Here is a 7,266-nt window from a genome sequence, read left to right as displayed (position 1 = left end):
TTGATGGTTTATTTACTTAATGACAGTGTAAAGATCACATGCTGGAATTTGATTCTGTTCTAGGAATAAAAATGTGGATATTGTACAACTCTTTTGACAAGCAGCTGATCTGATTTATTTTTATTTTATGTTTGTTTGTTTGTTTGTTTATTTTACTGAGCATGCTATTTAATGTGTTCATCATGTGTGTCTTTGCAGGGTGTTTAATATATTTTTGAGAATTACAGGATACCTGAAAGTATGTATAACTAAGAATAAGAATTGTGGAAAATAAAAACACAGTTTCCATCACACAATCAGGAAATAAATAAGCTCTACTGAAATAGTGCTCCATAATCAATTCTTGAGGTAGATGAGCTACAACAGCTAAAGACCACATCGGGTTTCATTCCTGTTCACCAAGAACAGAAATCTAAGACTACAGTAACAACCCTGTAAATGACATAATTTGGCCCAATGGCAAGAGCTGCTTACTTGGTTCACACGTAGCATCTGGATTCCAAAAAGGTTTGAATCCCACAGGAGCCTCGCTTTATTGTTAACTTGACTTTGTGTAACCGAGTTCCTTTTACTCGGACCCCAGTCCATATGAGCAAGAAGGTCATACAGTTACAGAGTACAGTGACCCTCCATTGGCACACAACAAGCTAGACAGGGACAACCTGGCTCGTTGGTCTAGGGGTATGATTCTCGCTTTGGGTGCGAGAGGTCCCGGGTTCAAATCCCGGACGAGCCCTGGTTTTACATGGAATAGAGTGGTTGGGACAAAACTAATGGAAACTTGCACTGCCGGCTTGGTTCTCACTTGGAAGCTTGTTTCTCCAGAGGTCCAAGGAGGTTCAAATCCCACTGTAATTACCTCTGAAAATTAAAGCTCCCACCTGGAGCCTATCTCTGGAATACAGGGAGCGGGATGGAGAATGTCACACTTTGTGGAGACATGAACCTCTGAAATATTAATATAATAGAGTACAGAAAGACCTCAGAATATTGTCATTTTACTAACACCATTCATCATGTTCACTGTTATATTCATGTGTCTGTGGCTTTCATTAGGTAAGTTAACATTGATCTTTTCAGAAAGGAGATAATAAATTAATGATTAATTAGCCTGTGTGATGTTAAGAAAAAATAGAATATGAGTTATATAACTCAAAACTAAAAAATTATTATGTTCTCTTCTCTATAACAGGTGACTCCATGGCAGATTTATTAAAACCACTTTTCACTCATAAAGTTGTAGATGAAGGTGATGATGTTACTCTGTCCTGCAGCAACAAAGACAGTGGTTCAGTAAACAGCCTACAACGGTACAAACAACATCCAAAATCTAAACCTGAGTTCCTTTTTTTCATCACTCCATGTGGAGGTAAATCCCTATGCCACCACGTCTGTCTGCTAAAGTTGATGATAAAACTAAACAAGTGGATCTGATCATCTCCTCTGCTGCTTTTAATGTTTGATAATATACAATTAGAAGGTAATTTATTCATAATCACACTCGCTGGTATCACCCAGATGAGGATGGGTTCACATTTGAGTCTTCCTCATATCGTCTCACAGAGATTTTTCTTGCCGCTGTTGCCTCAGAGTTGCTCATTAGGGGTAAAGTTAATTTTCAACTTTGTAATTTCTATTCTGAATTTCTGAATTTCTGTAAAGCTGCTTTGAGACAATGTCCATTGTTAAAAGTGATGTACAAATAAAATTGAAGTGAACTGAATTGAATTGAACTGAATTTAATTACCTTTTGGTTATAGACACAGCAAATTTACTTATGAGAGATTTTGTTTAAATCTGGATCAGTTTCCTATGATTTTCCACAGCAAATTATCATAATTATTTATAAATGTACAAATAATTTAAAAACCACACAAACAGATAAAGGCTTATAGTATTGTATAGATGATGAATCTTGAAATACAACACCAGCCATAATGACTCTAGATTTCTGTCACTGACACTGTGTGAAGTGATCTGTACAAAATAAGACTAAAACTGCATCACTTCCTGGGTGTGGCCTTCTAGAGACGTGTAAAGTTCAGCACATACAGCACTATTATACAGAATCCTCACAGAGCTGTGTTCAGAAATGGATCAACTATACAACTTACTGTACATAGTGAGATACATACCACTGATTCTCACTCTAGTTACAGGTCATTCATTTTCATCAGTTTATCAATAGATTTAACTATCACAATCATATTTAATCAGTTAATTAATTACATTAATTAATAACCATGTTTTTTTTGGCGACGCTACCCATGCACTTGGAGGGTTGTGGGGCTGTGGTCAAGGGAGGCCTGCCAGGTCTGGAAAGAGAGGCACTCTGGCAGGCGGTCGCAATGGTTGTACCACGCATGCTTCCATTACCAGACGTGAATCAAAATCCAAACCCAGGAAAGGTTTGAAAGGCTTAGGCTCTTGTTGACAAGGTTTGCTGATATGAACTTGCATCCCAGTCTGTTGCAATCAATTCAATTCAATTCAATTTTATTTGTATAGCGCTTTTAACAAAGAGCATTGTCTCAAAGCAGCTTTACATGAGAAACCACATAAGAAAACAACAAACATATGAACAGACAAACAGACAAACAGTCCTAGATGTTATCCCAAGTGAGCAAGCCTGAGGTGACTGAGGCGACTGTGGCAAGGAAAACTCCCTTAGATGGTATGAGGAAGAAACCTTGAGAGGAACCAGACTCAAAAGGGAACCCATCCTCATTTGGGTGACAATTGTGTGATGCAGATACAGCATGTGTATAGTGTTATGTGAATCAATAAGGAGGTTGTTGTCCATGGCGCTGCTTGAATATCCCAATCCTCACAAGCAGAACCCGGCTGGAGCTGGTCCATCTCCGGATGCCACTGGAGCCGGCACAGTCTCTGTATGCCTCGGGATGGGTAGAAGAAAGGAAACAATGGAACAGCATTAGCGTAGCTGCTATTCATAATATTAGCAGTACTAGCTGAATGTGCATTTAATCAGATGTACTGGAGTGCAAGGTTATGGGAAGTGTTAGATGTATGCCTGGCTAAAGAGATAAGTCTTTAGTGTACATTTAAACTGGGAGACTGTGTCTGAGCCCCGAACACAGTCAGGAAGACTATTCCAGAGTTTTGGAGCTAAATACGAAAACGCTCTACCTCCTTTTGTGGACTTTGATATTCTGGGAACTATTAGAAGTCCAGAATTTTGTGATCTTAAAGAGCGTGGTGGATTGTAACGTGTTAGGAGACTGGATAGATAGGTGGGAGCTAAACCATTTAGAGCCTTGTATGTGAGTAGAGCTAGTTTATAGTCAATTCTAAACTTAACAGGTAGCCAGTGCAGGGATGATAATATTGGGGTTATATGATCATATTTTCTTGATCTGTTAAGAACTCTGGCGGCTGCATTCTGGACTAACTGTAGCTTGTTTATTGAAGATGCAGGACAACCACCTAGTAATGCATTACAGTAGTCCAGTCTGGAGGTCATGAATGCATGATCTAGCTTTTCTGCATCAGATACAGATAAAATGTTCCTAAGCTTGGCAATATTTCTAAGATGGAAGAAGGCTGTTTTTGTGATATTGTAAATATGGTTTTCAAAGGATAAGTTGCTGTCTAATATTACACCCAGGTCTTTCACTGTTGAGCTAGTAGTAACAGTGCATCCTTCTAGGTGCAAGCTGAATTGTGAGAGCTTCTGTGTACTAGTTTTTGGGCCAATAAGTAATATCTCCGTTTTGTCAGAGTTTAATAATAGGAAATTATCGGTCATCCAATCTCTAATATCTTTAACACACTCAGTTAATCTAGACCAATTAGATATTTCATCTGGTTTTGATGAGATATATAAAGGTGCACGATCCGGGCCGCTGTCTTCGGGACTGTGCACTGCATTGATCTGCATGGATCTCCAGTGGCAACCCGTCAGCCTTACAGCATCTGTGTCCAACCAACATGGAAATATAGCCCACGGTTGCGAAACACCTAGACCCAGGGCTAGCTTTTCTCGATCCCCTCTAGCACTCCGACGCATTGCGCATGCAAGAGTTGTGGTAAAGAGGAGGTTAAAGGGCACACAAGCGACGAGGATGGGATTCGAACCCACGCGTGCAGAGCACAATGGATTAGTAGTCCATCGCCTTAACCTCTCGGCCACCTCGTCAGGCGCAGTTGTGGCCCCCACCACCAAATGTCCACAGAGACCGCAACAATTCCATAGAGGAGCGCCATAACCCAACACGTTTAAACAAGCCTGTTCCCAAAGCAACTGGAGCCCATCCCACGTACATTAGCAGTCTGTTTCCTTAACCTCTTGGCATCCTAGGTCACCCACATGACCTTACACCTCAGTGCACCTGGCACTTGCACTCCATTGCCCAAACCTCTTGGCCACCACTTCTTATGTCGATTTTTTATTCTTGGTAGAATTTGGTTGAAGTTTTGTTGGTAGCTCGTAACCATGGTAAGGGCACGACTGATGCGGCTCACACGCGGAAACCGTGTTTTGCGTTCCGTTCTGTGGTTGTTTGGACTTGCTGTTTGAAAAAGCAAGGTGTGAAACGGAGCAGCCGGCGTTGACACCAGTTGCCAAACCCTGGGAGCTATTTCAGCACCTGGGTCTGGGGGCTCCGGTACCGTGTGAGCTCATTTTTTTTTTGCAGCCAGGCAGCCAGCTAATGGCAACTCTTAAGCACATTTGCAGAAGGCACAGGAGCTACAACCCTTGTAAAGCCTTTGTGGTGCCAGAGCCCACAACCACTGCCTTGAATAGGCTCAGCTGGCAGCAGTGGGATTTGAACCCACACCTCCGAAGAGACTGGAGCCTAAATCCAGTGCCTTAGGCCACTCGGCCACGCTACCCAATGGCTCAATACTTATAGACCTCTGTGGAGAGCACACTGACATACTGTCTGGGTGTGTGGTACACAGGCTGCACAGATGAGGACAGACAAACTGTGCAGAGGGTGAAAAACAGCTCAAAAAATCATCAGCTGCCCTCTGCCCTCCCTGGATGACATGTCCAGGTCCTGCTGCCTCAGCAAAATCAAGGCCATCACAGGAGACTCCTCACATCCTGCTCATCACTTGTTTGACCTGTTGCCATCTGGGTGGCACTTCAGGTCAACAAAGTCTCACACCACCAGACTTACAAACAGCTTCTTCCCCTGGGCCATTCAGACTGCAAACAATCACTGAACACACACACACACACACATTCCACCTAATAAAATGTGCAATTCTACTGTGCACTTTAATCTGTCTGTGAATTGAGTACAAGTTATAACTTAATATTGGCTTTGCACAAATTAGATTTCAAGCAAATATATAACTGAGAACATTTTTTTGCAGCTTTATGAATGTTCTGCTTATATTGCAGTAGCCCTTTAAAAAAGGGTACAAGTATGCATATGTATGAAAGGAGAGTCCATAACCTGAGGTACTGAGATATTGAGAAGGGTTCAGTATTTATATTAACATATTTTTACATATGTTTCTTTATTGACATGCACAGCCAATTATTACAACATTATTACAACAATACTAATTCTAACAAAGTCCTGAATATGTACATTATGGCTATATTTGTGGACACCTAACCATCACACCAGTATGTGGGCATTCTCCAAACTGCTGCACAATTGTATAGGATGTTTTTATATTCTTACAAAAACATGTTCCAGCTCAGTGAAGATGTTTATTACAAGTTTGGTGTGGAATAAAATGAGTTACCTGCACACAGCCCTGAACTCAAACCCACTCAACACTTTTGGGATGAATTAGAATTCTGACTGCACCCCAAGCCACACATGCCTGATGTTTTAGGGCTGTATGGACACATGGACATACAGTATCTCACAAAAGTGAGTACACCCCTCACAGTTTTGTAAATATTTTATTATATCTTTTCATGTGACAACACTGAAGAAACGACACTCTGCTACAATGTAAAGTAGTGAGTGTACAGCCTGTATAACAGTGTAAATTTGCTGTCCCCTCAAAATAACTCAACACACAGCCATTAATGTCTAAACCGTTGGCAACAAAAGTGAATACACCCGTAAGTGGAAATGTCCAAATTGGGCCCAAAGTGTCAATATTTTGTGTGGCCACCATTATTTTCCAGCATTGCCTTAACCCTCTTGGGCATGGAGTTCACCAGAGCTACAGGTTGCCATATATTTACAAAAATGTGAGGGGTGTACTCACTTTTGTGAGATACTGTATATTGCCACTTACTGAACAATCATCTAATTTTTAATATTATTAGTGTATATTTTGCAACAAGTTTGAAGTAATATCTAAATAAAGCTAGTCTAAGTAGATTGATTGATAATGTTAAATTGCCGCTAGGTGTGAATGGGTGAGCAAATGGCTGTGTGTGTGTGTGTGTGTGTGTGTGTGTGTGTGTGTGTGTGTGAAAGAGAGAGAGAGAGAGAAACAATTTTTTTTTTTCAATTATATTTCTGCACATATTTGGTAAGTTAAAAAACAATTTTTTTGGTGTTAAGGTTTTTCTCTTCAGTGAACACAAGATGGCGCAGTCACTTATCTTAATGTTGGCCTAGAACCAGAGCACCACACAACCTGCTCACATTCTCTGAGACATAGAGTATACTTGTTCTTCTATCATACATACTGCTGATATAATATCCTAACCCCTGCCCTGGTTACTCTTAGTGCCTAAGCTAATTTCAGAGATACCATTCTGATTAAACAACACAACTGTCCACTTAACACTAAACTGTCATAAGAATAAATAATCATCTAATGTCATTTCTTTGACACCTGCTGTGTCAGAAACATTAAAAAGTAGAAACTTATATGTGAATGTGCCTTTATTCTTCTTTCTCTTCTTCTGATGCTACTGTGAGTACAGGAAAGTTTTATTTTTCAGATTTAACTGTTAGAGCTGAGAAATAAGGGATTAATTCAACCTTAATTACCAAGGGAAAATACTCATTTCTTCCTCATTCTAAAATAAATCATATTCTATTCCACTTAGTGTTTCTAACATTAATCTGCCTGCTGGTGTTTACACAAACTTTCTCTAAATTACAGATATCACTGACATATGTAAAATAACATAAATACATTAATTTCCTACTTTCAGTATGAGTTTACTTAAATGTCCTCTGGACAGGTTCCCCATATGAGGCTGAATGTAAAGCCAGGATGTTTCAGTAAGAATCAACAATCTGACAACAACATTGGTGACACTGTCATGTGATGCTGTGGGGTGGAGCAATTTTGAAGCTTTATGGTGTTAAC

General features: G+C 40.2%; 3 non-coding genes across 3 annotated transcripts; 1 reads left to right on the top strand and 2 right to left on the bottom strand.

Moving 5' to 3' along the window:
- Positions 1–664: 664 nt before the first annotated feature.
- trnap-ugg (transfer RNA proline (anticodon UGG)) lies at positions 665–736 on the top strand. Its single transcript has one exon. It is a non-coding gene; the product is annotated as a tRNA-Pro (tRNA).
- A 3,341-nt stretch (positions 737–4,077) lies between these two features.
- trnas-acu (transfer RNA serine (anticodon ACU)) lies at positions 4,078–4,159 on the bottom strand. Its single transcript has one exon. It is a non-coding gene; the product is annotated as a tRNA-Ser (tRNA).
- Positions 4,160–4,775: 616 nt separating this feature from the next.
- On the bottom strand, positions 4,776–4,857 carry trnal-uag (transfer RNA leucine (anticodon UAG)). Its single transcript has one exon. It is a non-coding gene; the product is annotated as a tRNA-Leu (tRNA).
- Between the last annotated feature and the right edge of the window lie 2,409 nt (positions 4,858–7,266).

The sequence above is a fragment of the Hemibagrus wyckioides genome, unplaced genomic scaffold (genome assembly GCF_019097595.1).
Source record: "Hemibagrus wyckioides isolate EC202008001 unplaced genomic scaffold, SWU_Hwy_1.0 Contig30, whole genome shotgun sequence".
Lineage (NCBI taxonomy): Eukaryota > Metazoa > Chordata > Actinopteri > Siluriformes > Bagridae > Hemibagrus > Hemibagrus wyckioides.
The sequence above is the reverse complement of the archived record's forward strand: the minus strand, read 5'-3'. Positions and strand labels throughout refer to the sequence as shown.